Source organism: Giraffa tippelskirchi, chromosome 3 (assembly GCF_054371585.1).
Source record: "Giraffa tippelskirchi isolate mGirTip1 chromosome 3, T2T-mGirTip1v1.2.pri, whole genome shotgun sequence".
NCBI classification, from domain to species: Eukaryota; Metazoa; Chordata; class Mammalia; order Artiodactyla; family Giraffidae; genus Giraffa; species Giraffa tippelskirchi.
Genome location: NC_137277.1, coordinates 101,602,566 through 101,618,310, shown reverse-complemented (window position 1 = coordinate 101,618,310; position 15,745 = coordinate 101,602,566). Strand labels below are relative to the sequence as shown.

The following is a 15,745-nucleotide window of genomic DNA, read 5'->3' as shown; positions in this document are numbered from 1 at the left end:
GCCTCGCACTTGAATGGTGATGGGACACACCATGGCTTGTATGCAGCATGTAGAAGGTGTCGGGTCAGATGTATTACAGAGGAACATGGATGCTTTCAAAAACATAGTACCTAGTAAATAATGTAGGGGCTTCCCTGATGTCTCAGTTGGTAAAGAATCTGCCTGCAATGCGGGAGACCCGGCTTTGATTCCAACCTGGGTTTGATTCCAACTTCGGTTTGATTCCAACTTGGGTTTGATTCCGACCTGGGTTCAATCCCTGGGTTAGGAAGATCCCCTGGAGAAGGGAATTGCGACTCATTCCAGTATTCTTGCCTGGAGAGTTCCATGGACAGAGGAGCCTGGCAGGCTACAAATGTAAGCTACAAAGATGACAATATTATATGAGTTTAAAATAATGTAAGCAAAACAATACATCTTTTGTAAGGTCACATATAAACAAAAGATGTATATTAAGCACAGTATAGTGATGGCTTATGGGGAGGCAAAGGGAATTAAATAGGATATGGGGATAAAAGTCAATAAATACATGAACAAAACAACGAAGAGGTGTGGTCTGATAAGAATAATGTATCATGAACAGAAAGTATGAGTAGCTCAATTCTAGACTACTGAGCTCTCCCCAGCTAAAAAAATCATAAAAAGTAAAAAGCAAAGCATGTATGTTATAAAAATGCAAACAACACAAAAAGATACAAAGTAAGAAGTAAAATTTTTCCTCCATTCTAGTACAGTCATGGGGGTGGTGGAGGTTGGGAGAGAGAGAGACAGAGAGAGAGAACATAATGTAATCAATCCTCTATTGATGGACCCTGTTTACTAGAATGTTTCTCATTTTTAGATTGATTTTTCAGGTTATTTGTATATAAACAAACCTCTTTGTATTTTACTTTTCTGAGCTCCTTGTATTGAAGGAGCTCCTTATCTGAGCTCCTTCTAGTCCCTGTCAAAATTTACCTCTTAAATATTTACCAAAAATATTTCATTTTTTACTGTACTCATACCTTCCTCTAACATTATACTTTTGGTCAGAGAAAGATTTATACAGTTGTTCTGTTTGCATGAAAACTGACCTTTTCCAGTCCTGTGGCCACTGCTGCAGATTGTGTTTCAGTTCAGCTCAGTTCAGTCACTCAGTCGTGTCTGAATCTTTGCGACCCCATGAATGGCAGCACACCAGGCCTCCCTGTCCATCACCAACTCCCGGAGTCTACCCAAATCCATGTCCATAGAGTCGGTGATGCCATCCATCCATCTCATCCTCTGTTGTCCCCTTCTCCTCCTGCCCCCAATCCTTCCCAGCATTAGGGTCTTTTCTAATGAGTCAACTCTTCGCATGAAGTGGCCAAAATATTGGAGTTTCAGCTTCAATATCAGTCCTTCCAATGAACACCCAGGACTGATCTCCTTTAGGATGGACTGGTTGGATCTCCTTGCAGTCCGAGGGACTCTCAAGAGTCTTCTCCAACACCACAGTTCAAAAGCATCAATTCTTCGGCGCTCAGCTGTCTTCACCGTCCAACTCTCACATCCATACATGACTACTGAAAAAACCATAGACTTGACTACATGGACCTTTGTTGGCAGAGTAATGTCTCTGCTTTTAAATATGCTATCTACGTTGGTCATAACCTTCCTTCCCAGGAGTAAGCGTCTTTTAATTTCATGGCTGCAATCACCATCAGCAGTGATTTTGGAGCCCCCAAAAATAAAGTCTGACACTGTTTGCACAGTTTCCCCATCTATTTCCCATGAAGTGATGGGACCAGATGCCATAATCTTAGTTTTCTGAATGTTGAGCTTTAAGCCAACTTTTTCACTCTCCTCTTTCACTTTCATCAAGAGGCTCTTTAGTTCCTCTTCACTTTCTGCCATAAGGATGGTGTCATCTGCATATCTGAGGTTATTGATATTTCTCCCGGCAATCTTGATTCCAGCTTGTGTTTCTTCCAGCCCAGCGTTTCTCTTGATGTACTCTGCATATAAGTTAAATTAGCAGGGTGATAATATACAGCCTTGATGCACTCCTTTTCCTATTTGGAACCAGTCTGTTGTTCCATGCCCAGTTCTAACTGTTGCTTCCTGACCTGCATACAGGTTCCTCAAGAGGCAGGTCAGGTGGTCTGATATTCCCATCACTTAAAGAATTTTCCACAGTTTATTGTGATCCACACAGTCAAAGGCTTTGGCATAGTCAATAAAGCAGAAATAGATGTTTTTCTGGAAATCTCTTGCTTTTTCAGTGATCCAGCAGATGTTGGCAATTTGAACTCTGGTTCCTCTGCCTTTTCTAAAATCAGCTTGAACATCTGGAAGTTCACAGTTCGTGTATTGTTGAAGCCTGGCTTGGAGAATTTTGAGCATTACTTTACTAGCGTGTGAGATGAGTGCAATTGTGCGGTAGTTTGAGCATTCTTTGGCATTGCCTTTCTTTGGGATTGGAATGAAAACTGACCTTTTCCAGTCCTGTGGCCACTGCTGAGTTTTCCAGATTTGCTAGCATATTGAGTGCAGCACTTTCACAGCATCATCTTTCAGGATTTGAAATAGCTCAACTGGAATTCCATCACCTCCACTAGCTTTGTTCGTAATGATGCTTTCTAAGGCCCACTTGACTTCACATTCCAGGATGTCTGGCTCTAGGTGAGTGATCACACCATTGTGATTATCTGGGTCGTGAAGATCTTTTTTGTACAGTTCTTCTGTGTATTCTTGCCACCTCTTCTTAATATCTTCTGCTTCTGTTAGGTCCATACCATTTCTGTCCTTTATCGAGCCTATCTTTGCATGAAATGTTCCCTTGGTATCTCTAATTTTCTTGAAGAGGTCTCTAGTCTTTCCCATTCTGTTGTTTTCCTCTATTTCTTTGCATTGATCGCTGAGGAAGGCTTTCTTATCTCTCCTTGCTATTCTTTTGAACTCTCCATTCAGATGGGAATATCTTTCCTTTTCTCCTTTGCTTTTCGCTTCTCTTCTTTTCCCAGCTATTTGTAAGGCCTCCTCAGACAGCCATTTTGCTTTTCTGCATTTCTTTTCCATGGGGATGGTCTTGATCCCTGTCTCCTGTACAATGTCACGAACCTCTGTTCATAGTTCATCAGGCACTCTGTCTATCAGATCTAGTCCCTTAAATCTATTTGTCACTTCCACTGTATAATCATAAGGGATTTGATTTAGGTTATACCTGAATGGTCTAGTGGTTTTCCCTACTTTCTTCAATTTAAGTCTGAATTTGGCAATAAGGAGTTCATAATCTGAGCCACAGTCCACTCCCAGTCTTGTTTTTGCTGACTGCATACAGCTTCTCCATCTTTGGCTGCAAAGAATATAATCAGTCTGATTTCAGTGTTGACCATCTGGTGATGTCCATGTGTAGAGTGTTCTCTTGTGTTGTTGGAAGAGGGTGTTTGCTATGACCAGTGCGTTCTCTTGGCAAAACTCTATTAGCCTTTGCCCTGCTTCATTCTATACTCCAAGATGAAATTTGCCTGTTATGCCAGGTGTTTCCTGACTTCCTACTTTTGCATTCCAGTCCCCTGTAATGAAAAGGGCATCTTTTTTGGGTGTTAATTCTAGTAGGTCTTGTGGGTCTTCGTAGAACTGTTCAAGTTCAGCTTCTTCAGCGTTACTGGTCGGGGCATAGACTTGGATTACTGTGATATTGAATGGTTTGCCTTGGAAACGAACAGAGATCATTCTGTCGTTTTTGAGATGGCATCCAAGTACTGCATTTTGGACTCTTTTGTTGACCATGATGGCTACTCCATTTCTTCTAAGGGGTTCCTGCCCACAGTAGTAGATAAAATCGTCATCTGAGTTAAATTTACCCATTCCAGTCCATCTTAGTTCGCTGATTCCTAGAATGTCAGCGTTCACTCTTGCCATCTCCTGTTTGACCACTTCCAGTTTGCCTTGATTCATGGACCTAACATTCCAGTTTCCTATGCAGTATTACTCTTTACAGCATCGGACTTTGCTTCTATCACCAGTCACATCCACAACTGGGTGTTGTTTTTGCTTTGACTCCATCCCATCATTCTTTCTGGAGTTATTTCTCCACTGATCTCCAGTAGCATATTGGGCACCTACCGACCTGGGGAGTTCATCTTTCAGTGCCCTATCTTTTTGCCTTTTCATACTGTTCATGGGGTTCTCAAGGCAAGAATACTGAAGTGGTTTGCCATGCGCTTCTCCAGTGGACCACATTCTGTCAGACCTCTCCACCATGACCCGTCCGTCTTGGGAGGCCCCACACGGCATGGCTTAGTTTCTGAGATAGACAAGGCTGTGGTCCGTGGGATCAGATTGGCTAGTTTTCTATGATTATAGTTTCAGTGTGTCTGCCCTCTGATGCCCTCTCGGAACACCTACCGTCTTACTTGGGTTTCTCTTACCTTGGACGTGGGGTCTATCTTCACAGATGCTCCAGCAAAGTGCAGCCGCTGCTCCTTACCGTGGACAAGGGGTATCTACTCACGGCGGCTCCTCCTGACCTTGAATGTGGAGTAACTCCTCTTGGCCCTCCTGTGCCCAGGCAGCCGCGGCTCCTTGGAGCTGGGGTAACTCCTCTCAGCCGCCGCCCCCGGCCTCGAGCGCTGGGTAGCTCCTCTCGGCCGCCGCCTGGGGCAGCTCCTCTCCGTAGTCCCTAAAGCAATGTTGTATGCAAATCAGTGTTCAGATATTCTGACTGATACTGGAAAATGCATGCGGAAAGCAATCTTCTCTTTAGTTTTGAACAAACAAAGATATCTTGTCATATAATGGATTTAAATTATAAGGAAAATATGTTATATGCAGCAGAAATGATCTCCTAAGCAAGCAGCTGAAGAGCTAGAACCAGCTGTCACTTTATCAAGGCTGTTAATATATAAAAGAAAAAAAAAAGTGTGTCTCTGGTTGGGGATACTCGGTTTGGAATAGGGAGGAACACTTTAGCTTTGTGCAACTCATCTAAGGATAAGAAGGGCTCAGACTGTCACTTCTAGGTTACATTTAAAATATACAACGTATGCAAAATAACATTAAGGGGCAAGAAAGCCTCTCTGACCGGGAGTGAATTATCTTTCAAACATCTTTGTTCAAAACTAGAGCATACTCATGACAATTACAGTACAGCAGGTTCACAGAAAGATCTGACTTTCCTATATTTGAACTAGCACATCCTATGCCAAACCCTGCAAGTGCTGACACACCACAGAGCCTCTGCTCTCAAATTCTAGCTGTTTTTTTTTTTTAAACAACACAATCCAACAAACACAGATATATAATATATTGTTATTTAGCCACTCAGTTGTTTCCGTATCTTCTGTGACCACCCCATGGACCGTAGACCGCCAGACTTCTTTGTCCTTGGGATTTCCCAGGCAAGAATATTGGAGTGGGTTGCCGTTTCCTTCTCCAGGGGATCTTCCCAATCCAGGGATTGAACCTGAGTCTCTTGTGTCTCCTGCAATGGCAGGCAGATTCTTTACCACTGAGCCACCAGGAAAGCCCTCTGGCTTTTTTGTTGTTGTTGATGTGTGTTCTATGGGAGGCTTGGCGAGCTGCAGTTCATGGGGTTGCAAAGAGGCGGACATGACTGAGCGACTGAACTGATTCTATTGTGTCCTTGTCCTTGTGGCCCCCAGACATGCTCTTGGAAATGACTCGCAGCTCCCTTGCATCCTGTTATTTCTTTGGGGCATTTACCTACTTTAAGTCAGTACTCAGAAGGCTCAGTTAATCTAAGTCCCTAAGGCTGCAAATTGGATGCCATTGGTCTATAGAATAGAGGCAAAGCAACGTCTTAATTTTATGTCTCCTCAGCATTTTGCACAGATTTAATTTTCTGTGTGTCCTAATATAATAGACAAATCTGTTTTTTGAATTGTTTGTAAATACCTTGAACTTTTTCCATCAAAGATTGAATCATCTCAGCACAGAAGTTGTGAAAGTGAGTAAGGTATCTTAATAGAAACTTACAGATTTAACTTTGAACACTAAGAACCATCAACACATTTTTCCTTATTTTTCTTTACCTTCATTTACTGTAAGGGGCTGTATTGCAAAGTCATATACCATTTGACTTTGTTTTGTTCCTTAACATTCATGAACCATCTTATCTGGAGTTTGTGCTTAAAATGTTAATACTGCTATTTGTTACTTGGAGACCTCTTCACTCTTCCCCTTTCCTCTGTTATGTATACACAATGTTTACCCAAAAAGGGTATTGCACTGATGAGAGGAGTATTCGATTTGGTCAATTAACTGAATGTCTAACAGACAAATTATTTCCATTTTAATGTGATTTTTTTTTTTTTAACACTTCTAACACTAACCTTATGCAATGGAAGAAAAATAACAGGGTAGGTGAAAATAACTAAAACTGCATGCAGTATTTTTTAGAAATTAGTCGTTGTTCAGCTTGAACTAACAACAAAGAAATTACATAAACTAGAACACTTTTAGTTAACAGATGGAAGAAATTAAGGTTTAAGTAACTGCTTAAAATCCTTTAAAAAGTAAGTGGAGAATTGGAAATATGACTCTAGAACTTACACTCTTTAAAAAAATAAAGAGATTTATTTAAGAGATTCCCTTCCAGAATATCTTTTTTTTTTAAAATTTAATTTATTTATTTTTGGCTATGCTAGGTCTTTGTTGCTGCGCACAGACTTTCTCTAGTTGTGGTATGTGGGCTTCTCATTGAGGTTGCTTCTCTTACTGCGGAGCATAGGAACTAGGATGCATAGGCTTCAGAAGTTGTGACATGTGGGCTCAGTAGTTGTGGCTCCTGAACTCAAGGGCATAGACTCAGTAGTGTGGCACATGGGCTTAGTTGCATGTGCAATCTTCCCAAATCAGGGATCGAACCGTGTCTCCTGCATTGGCAGCCGAATTCTTTACCACTGAGCCACCAGGGAAGCCCCTAGAACTTACACACTTGACAACTGGTCTATAATGGACCCACAGGAGATTTACTTTCTATTTCATTTGTATAAATTTCAGCTACGTTCTATATATTAAACAGTTGCTTCAATGGCTATTACTAGCAGTTTTTCCTTTAGCACCAAGTAGCTTCCACTATGATCTTAAGGGTCATTAAACCTGAAGTCCCTCAGAAGGGTACAGAATTCCAAATATAATTCGAATATTCTGATATAATGTATATATTATAAAATATAATATTCTGACTTAATGATCCCCTATTATAGAACTAGTACATGCTGTTAAACTAACATCCAAATGTTTGGATCATTGATAGGAATTCTTCCTATAGAATCCTTCATGGTCTTGAGGAATATTATACCTGGCCAGAAAAACTAAGTCTGCTCAGATACTAAGAAGTTTCTTTGGCTCAGTTTGCCAGCCTGAGTGAAACTGCTTGCCCAAGTCAGTTGAGAGCACTCGTAAAACAGAACACCCAAAGCTTCTCCTAGCAGTGTTGAGTAATAAAGAGGTAAGCTTTATCCATCAGCCTTTAGACAGTTGTTTGAGACACTTGTCACATGATATATTAGATAAAAGTTCAGGATCAGGTCAGGCTATCAAGGTTTGAATTCCATTTCCATCTCTAGTTCTCTGAGCTTAGGCAAAGCATTAACCTCTCTGTCTCATTTTTTTTCTTGGTAAAATGCACACACGATTGTACTTACCTCTTAGGGTTTTCCTGAGAAGTAAATGGGCCAACACACATAAAATTCTCCCACAGTATCTGGCAAATAATAGACTTAGATCAATAAATGTTAGTTGTTAATACTAAGAAATGAGAATCAAGATCACAACAAACTGTACAAAATTGTTAAAGAGATGAGAACACCAGACCACCTTACCTGTCTCCTGCGAAACCTGTGTGCAGGTCAAGAAGCAACAGTTAGAACCAGACACAATGAACTGGTTCAAAATTGAGAAAGGAGTACGTCAAGACTCTATATTGTCACCTTGTTTATTTAACTTATATGCAGTGCACATCATGCAAAATACCAGGCTGGATGAAGCATAGGCTGGAATCAAGATTGTGGGGAAGAATATTAATAACCTCAGATATGCAGATGACACTGCCCTTATGGCAGAAGTGAAGAGGAACTAAAGAGCCTCTTGATGAAAGCGAAAAAGGAGAGTGAAAAAGCAGGCTTAAAATTCAACATTCAAAAAATGAAGATTATAGTATCGGTCTCATCACTTCATGGCAAATAGATGGGGAAACAATGGAAACAGTGACAGACTTTATTTTCTTGGGTGCCAGACTCACTGCAGATGGTGACTGCAGCCATGAAATTAAAAGACGCTTGTTCCTTCTAATAAAAGCTATGACCAACCTAGACAGCATATTAAAAAGCAGAGACATTATTTTGCCAAAAAAGGTCTGTCTAGTGAAAGCTATGGTTTTTCCAGTAGTTGTGTATAGATGTGAGAGTTGGACCATAAAGAAGGCTGAGCACCAAAGAACTGATGCTTTCAAACTATGGTGCTGGAGAAGACTCTTGAGAATCCCTTGGACAGCAGGGAGATCAAACCAGCCAATCCTGAAGGAAATCAACCCTGAATATTCATTGGAAAGACTGATGCTGAAGCTGAGGCTCCAATACTTTGGCCATCTGATGCAAAAAGCCAACTCATTAGAAAAGACCCTGATGCTGGGAAAGATTGAAGGCAGGAGGAGAAGGAGATGTCAGAGGAAGAGGTGGTTGGATGGCATCACTGACTCAATGGACATGAGTTTGAGCAAGCTCCAGGAGATGGTGAAGGACAGGGGAGTCTGGCATGCTGCAGTTTGTGGGGTCACAAAGAGTTGGACACTGCTGAGTGACCAAACAACAAAAACAATTATAAAATATCCTTATAATCAGTATAAAGATGAGCAACATAGTTATAAGGACCAATAAATATAAAACTAAGAGAAGAAACTACATACTACTCTACTACGTAGTAGTAGAAAAGAAACTACAAAAACTACCTATTTTTGCTGAGTTAGCAAAAAAGCAGTTCTGTATTTCATCAATATTTCATAATCTTTGCTTATACTTTTTGTGGCTATTTTGGTAGAGATGATGTCAAGACTACTAATCTTCATGACCTTTTATATTTATAGTATACTTATGGAGTACTTTCACAGTGATTTTGCTTTGTAACAATTCTGTGTTAGCTAATATTTCCCTGTTTTAATAGTGTAGAAACTGAAGGTTAAAAAATTAAAGCTACCATTTTAAAGAGGCAGACAGTTTTTTAATTCTAAATTCCTGAATTTTCTTCCATGGGAGTGTGGAGAATGTAGATTAAGTGATTTATCTATTTAACACAATTAGTGAATCAGCAGGAAGTATTCAGTTGGATTTAGTTTGCCTCAAAAATTCGGTCACTTCAACTTAAATAATTTGCAGTGTTAAATTTAAAAGTTTTGGTGCAAATGTACAAATTACTTGGAGACAAATATTGATTTTCCTTATAATTGAAGGATAGGGTCTTGATGTCATTCTTATGTGTGCTTATTCCTTCAGTCGTGTTTGACTCTTTATGGCCCCATGAACCAGGGGCTGCTCTGTCCATGGAATTTTCCAGGCAAGCATACTAGAGTGGGTTGCCATTTCCTCTTTCAGGGGATCTTCCCGACCCAGGGATTGAGGACTCGTCTCTTGTGACTCCTACCTTAGCAGGCAGGTTCTTTACCTCCTGGGAAGCCCCTAATGTCAATCTTGCTGTCACAAATTTTTAAATGGTAATAGAAAATATAGAGAACATGTGTCATTAATCTACTTTCATTTTAGCATTTTAAGTGAAACTGCTTTCAGAACTGACATTTTAAAGCAGACTAAAACATAATTAACATACAATGTACTACTTACCTGTGTTTTTAATTCTTCAAATTGTATATAAACTGAGTTAAGTTCAACAGTTCTGTAATAATTGATGCTAAAGCACAAGTACAGATAGTTAACATGTGAGGTCAAACATTCACCTTAAAATGTATGGAATAGATCTATTATATGAAAGTATTTATAATGCTTCTCACAGATATATCGAAGTATGTTTCTATCCTAAGAAATGTGTGTGCGCTCAGTCATGTCCTCCTGTTTGCAACCCCATGGACTGTAGACCACGAGGCTCCTCTGTCCATGTAATTTTCCAGGCAAGAATACCAGAGTAGGTTGCCCTTTCTTACTCCAGAAGGTCTTCCCAATCTAGGGATCAAACCTGTGTCTCCTGCTTCTCCTACATTGGCAGGCAGATTCTTTATTACTGTGCCACCTGGGAAGCCCCATCCTAAGGAATACTTGGATCCTAAATAGTCTAGATGGGCTTCCCAGGTGGCGCTAGTGGTAAAGAACCCGCCTGCTGATTCAGGAGACACGGATTTGATCCCTAGGTCGGGAAGATTCCCTGGAGTAAGAAATGGCAACCCACTCCAGTATTCTTGCTTGGGAATACCCATGGACAGAGCAGCCTTGTGGGCTATAGTCCATAGGATCACAAGGAGTCAGACACGACTGAAGCAACTTAGTTCAGTTCAGTCTGTCCAACTCTTTTCAACCCCATGGACTGCAGCATGCCAGGCTTTCCTGTCCATCACCAACTCCTGGATTTACTCAAACTCATGTCCGTTGAGTCACTGATGCCATCCAACCATCTCCTCTGTCGTCCCCTTCTCCTCCCATCTTCAATCTTTCCCAGCATCAGGGTCTTTCCGAATGAGTCAGTTCTTCGCATCAGGTGGCCAAAGTATTGGAGTTTCAGCTTCAGCATCAGTCCTTCCAATGAATATTCAGGGATGATTTCCTTTAGGATTGATTGGTTGGATCTCCTTGCAGTCCAAGGGACTCTCAAGAGTCTTCTCCAACACCACAGTTCAAAAACATCAATTCTTCAGTGCTCAGCTTTCTTTATAGTCCAGCTCTCACATCCATACATGACTACTAGAAAAACCAAGCTTTGAGTAGGCGAACCTTTTTGGCAAAGTAATGTCTCTGCTTTTTAATAAGTTGTCTAGGCTAGTTATAGCTTTTCTTCCAAGGAACAAGTGTCTTTTAATTTCATGGCTGCAGTCACTATCTGCAGTGAGTCTGGAGCCCAGGAAAATAAAGTCTATCACTGTTTCCACTGTTTCCCCATCTATTTGCCATGAAGTGATGGGATGGCATGATCTTAGTTTTCTGAATGTTGAGTTTTAAGCCAGGTTTTTCACTCTCCTCTTTCACTTTCATCAAGAGGTTATTTAGTTTTTCTTCAATTTCTGCCATGAGAGTGGTGTCATCTGCATATCTGAGGTTATTGATATTTCTCCCAGCAATCTTGATTCCAGCTTGTGCTTCCTCCAGCCCAGTGTTTCTCATGATGTACTCTGCATATAAGTTAAATAAGCAGAGTGACAATATACAGTCTTGACGTACTCCTCACCTGATTGGGAGCCAATCTGTTGTCTCATGTTCAGTTTTAATTGTTGCTTCTTGAACTGCATACAGATTTCTCAGCAGGCAGATTTCTCAGATTTCTCAGGTGGTCTGGTATTCCCACCTCTTGAAGTATTTTCCACAGTTTGTTGTGATCCACACAGTCAAAGGCTTTGGCATAGTCAATAAAGCAAAAGTAAAGCAGAAGCAACTTAGCACACACACAAATAGTCTAGATATTCACATGCTTGATGGAAAGGGTATGAAGCAAATGATCTCAGGTTACTTTCCAGCTCTGTAGCTCTGTCACATTTCTGTGGCTTTATTGGCATCATATTATTGGTAAACTTTATTTAAAAAAATTAACTTTTACATTCAAAGTGGATGAGATCTGTGACTTCCCAGGCTGTCCAACAGTTAAGACTCTGCGCTCCCAATGCAGGGAGCACAAATTTGATTCCTGGTCAAAGAACTAAGACCCTGCACACTACACAGCATGGCCAAAAGAAAAAAAAAAGTAGATGACATGTTAAAAACTTTTTCTTAGGTTATTTAGTACCAGCATTACTTTAATGAGTACTTACTCTTCAAATGATTATAATTTCAATGACATTTGCATTTTTTAAAACAGAGGATGTCATCAGTCTTTTCATATATATTCTAAATAACAGTGACAGTCCCAGAAAGGATCAGTAGGTATTTAATATATGTTGTTAGATAAGAACATGAAGATATTACATAATAACTATCTAGATATAATGATGATGAGTGAATGTGCTCCTATTTCCTCTGTCTTTTAGATAGTATAATGAACACACATTCTGTTATTTAACTGTTGAAGAATAGAACAAGAAGAAAGTCTAATTCAAAGTCTTTACTTGTCATTAATTAGTCATTCATGAAATATTTTTTGAGGCTTTTAAATTATGTGCCAGATACTCTTCAAGTCACTGAGGCTACATCCTTGAATAAAAGAGACAAAAATCCCTACCCTCCTGGCACTAACATTCTAAATGGGAAGATTTGAAAAAAAAAGATGCAATATAAGAAGACAGTGTATAGTTCTGTAAATAGTTGTTAAGAGCTGTGGGAAAAATAGACCAGGGAAAGGGGTTATATAATGTTGGTGTGTGTGTGCTCTGTCATGTCTGATTCTCTGTGACCCTTTAGACTATAGCCTGTCAGGCTCCTCTATCCATGGGATTTCCCAGGCAAGAATACTGGTGTGGGTCGCCATTTCCTCCTCCAGGGGGTCTTCCCGACTCAGGGATCAAACCCTCATCTCCTGTGTCTACTGCATTGCGGGCGGATTCTTTACCTGCTGAGCCATCGGGAAGGTAAAACATAATGTTGGTAAGAGACTAAAATTGTAAATAAGGTAGTGAGGGAAGGCCCCACTGAGGAAGTGACATTCCAGGGAAGATGTGTCAAGGGGGAAGGGTATTCTTTGAGAGAGAATAGAAAGTGTAAATTCCAAAGTCCCTGAGGTGGAAGGTGATTTTTTAAGGAAGCAGCAAGGAGATCCTGTGGTTGGAATGAGATAAAGGTGGATGAAAGTAATGGGAAATGAGATTAGGGAGACAGTGGGCAGGTGGTGGCTAGGTAAGGAATTTGGCTTTTGCTCTGAATGATATGGAACGCCACTGGAAGGTTTTTGGCAGAGGAATGGTTTTACTTAATTAATAGTACTTAACAGAAGTAGTCTGGCTGCTAAGTTGACAATAGAGTAAATGGGGGCAAGAAAGATAGCAAGGAGTCTAGGTAAGAGAGTATTTCAATAATCCATGCGAAACGTGATGGAGGCTGGGACAGATGGTAGCAATGACAATGGTTAGAAGTAGTTAGACTGAATGTATTTTACAACTACAACTCAACGTTAGTTGTTTTCAAAGCTGAAAAGCATTCAGGCCCAGAGAAGCTGTAGTTTGACTAAGACAGGAACCAGTTAACTGGTAGAGCTGGCATCAGATCACAGGTTGTCTTCTACTCCATTTTATACTTTCCCCAATAATCTCACTTATATAAGAGTTAAAATAATTCATCCTTTGAAATCATATTGGAAAATGAAAAATATTACTTAAATGTAATTGGGATTACGTGTATTAGGATTCATTGTTTAAAATTAAATGAGAATATTTCAAAGTCTCCACATATTTTATATCACTTTATTCTAAAGGTGAAACTAATTTGCCTGGCATACTGGACAGCTTAGATCTGGATTGATTTTTTTTTTTACCCCTGTTTATCCAAGTGGTCGACATTTGACTCTGTTCCTTCACTGTTCATGAGTTTTCTGAATGATTCGTGTCTTATATGGTGCCAGATACTGGAGTTTATCTAATACCTGACTCCACTGAAACCTCACCTTGGTTGTCCTCAGGCATTGTTGGTCACTCACTCCTCAGCATATCTCTCTTGTAACATTTATTGCACTGAATGACATTTATCTGTTTAACTGACTTGTTTTCTCATGAAATGTTAAGCAATCTGAATTCAGGATTAAGTCTTATTTATCTTTCCATTTTCAGAAACTAGAACAATGCCTCATGCGTTGTAGGTGTTCATTGAAGGATGAATCAACTAATTTTACTCAGAATTTGGTTTAGGGTCACTTTCTTTTTCTTTTTCTTTTTTCCCCTTTAGATCTCATTCTTTGCAAGGTGAATGATCAATAAAAAGGAACACTGAAAAGTTAGAAAATAGTAGTTGATTAATACTAGTAATTAGGTCGGAGAAGGCAATGGCACCCCACTCCAGTACTCTTGCCTGGAAAATCCCATGGACAGAGGAGCCTAGTAGGCTGCAGTCCATGGGGTCGCTAAGAGTCAGACACGACTGAGCGACTTCACTTTCACTTTTCCCTTTCATGCACTGGAGAAGGAAATGGCAACCCACTCCAGTATTCTTGCCTAGAGAATCCCAGGGACGGCGGAGCCTGGTGGGCTGCCGTCTATGGGGTCGCACAGAGTCGCACATGACTGAAGCGACTTAGCAGCAGCAGCAGCAGCAGTAATTAGGTAAGCTCTGTGAATGGTTGTATAAAATTAAACAAATGCCAGAAGATGAAAATTATGATTGACTTGATGATTTGGAACAAAACTTTGATGAATGGGCAATGATTTTCTCTTTGTATCTGTATTTGTTTATGTATTCAAGTTCATAAACAAGCTACTAATAATAAGATTGTTCCTTAACTTACCAAATATTTATTGAGCACCTATTACATCAGGATTTGCTGATGCTCTTGGTTCATGAAATGCTTTTAGGTGCATATGGACATTTAAATTTTTTCATTTATTTTAATTTGTTTATATTAAAGTATAATTCATGAAATTTATTTCTTAAGAAGTAGTTAAACTTTTTAAAAAGTAAACTGAAGAAAAATGTAACAAAGGAAGTAAAATTGTGAGAGACATGTACAAATACTAAAATTTTGAGAAATATAATACAGTGAACCATAAAGTGACAACAAAGAGATTTCTAGAGACTAGTCAAATGGACCATGAAGTATTATAGCTGATAATAAAGCTTAGTTTCAGGAAAAATAGCATTTCTTTAATGAGAAAAGAGCTAGCACTTTTTTTTTTAGCTTTTTTTCTTCTTGTTACTGTTGGCTTTAAATTTATATATCTGAGTAATATAAAACCTTCTTACTGACTGATATCATCTGGATTTCTTCCACTTCCATTCTGCTTTTTTATTTTTCTTGACCTCGTTTATTTTTTTAAATCACCTTTCTCCTTATCATCAACAAAAACAAGTATGAAGAGACAAAATGTGGTTGAATTTGCATAAGAAAAATTTTAACTGAGTAATTTTATAGTGAAACATGCCTTGAGACATATGCTTTTGAGTACTAATCAAAAACTTGTGAATAAGTGGTCTATGGCGCTATGGTTAATTGTGTCTGTCTGTCTCTCTTTTTTGGTTAAAACCAAACATTTCCTTATTTAAAATAAACTTATAGCATAAGGACAGCCAAACTTCTTTGCATATATAAGGTTTAGCAAACTTTGAAACTTTTTTCTAAGTATATTTGAAAAACAAGAAATTTCGGGATAGAAAATTGTTACTTCATCCAACATATATTTTTCTTTTCAGATTTGTTCCAATCCTACCATACTTATCTGAGATAATTATTTAACTATTCAGTGAAACTTTCAATATCCTAATAAATATTCAGATTGGTTACAAGATTGTTGTCTTCAGCCAGATTCCTATATAAAGTGTTAGTCACTCAGTTGTGTCCAACTCTATGCGACCCCATGGATTGTAGCCTCCAGGTTCCTCTGTCCCTGGGGTTTTCTAGGCAAAAATACTGGAGTGGGTAACGTTTCTCTTCTCCAGGGGATCTTCCCAACCCAGGGATCAAACCCAGGTCT

The 15,745-nt window shown here is 39.5% G+C and overlaps 1 protein-coding gene across 3 annotated transcripts in view; it reads left to right on the top strand.

The window, feature by feature from the left end:
- GPD2 (glycerol-3-phosphate dehydrogenase 2) overlaps window positions 1–15,745 on the top strand; it is a 246,551-nt gene that overhangs the window by 52,589 nt on the left and 178,217 nt on the right. The window lies entirely within an intron of this gene.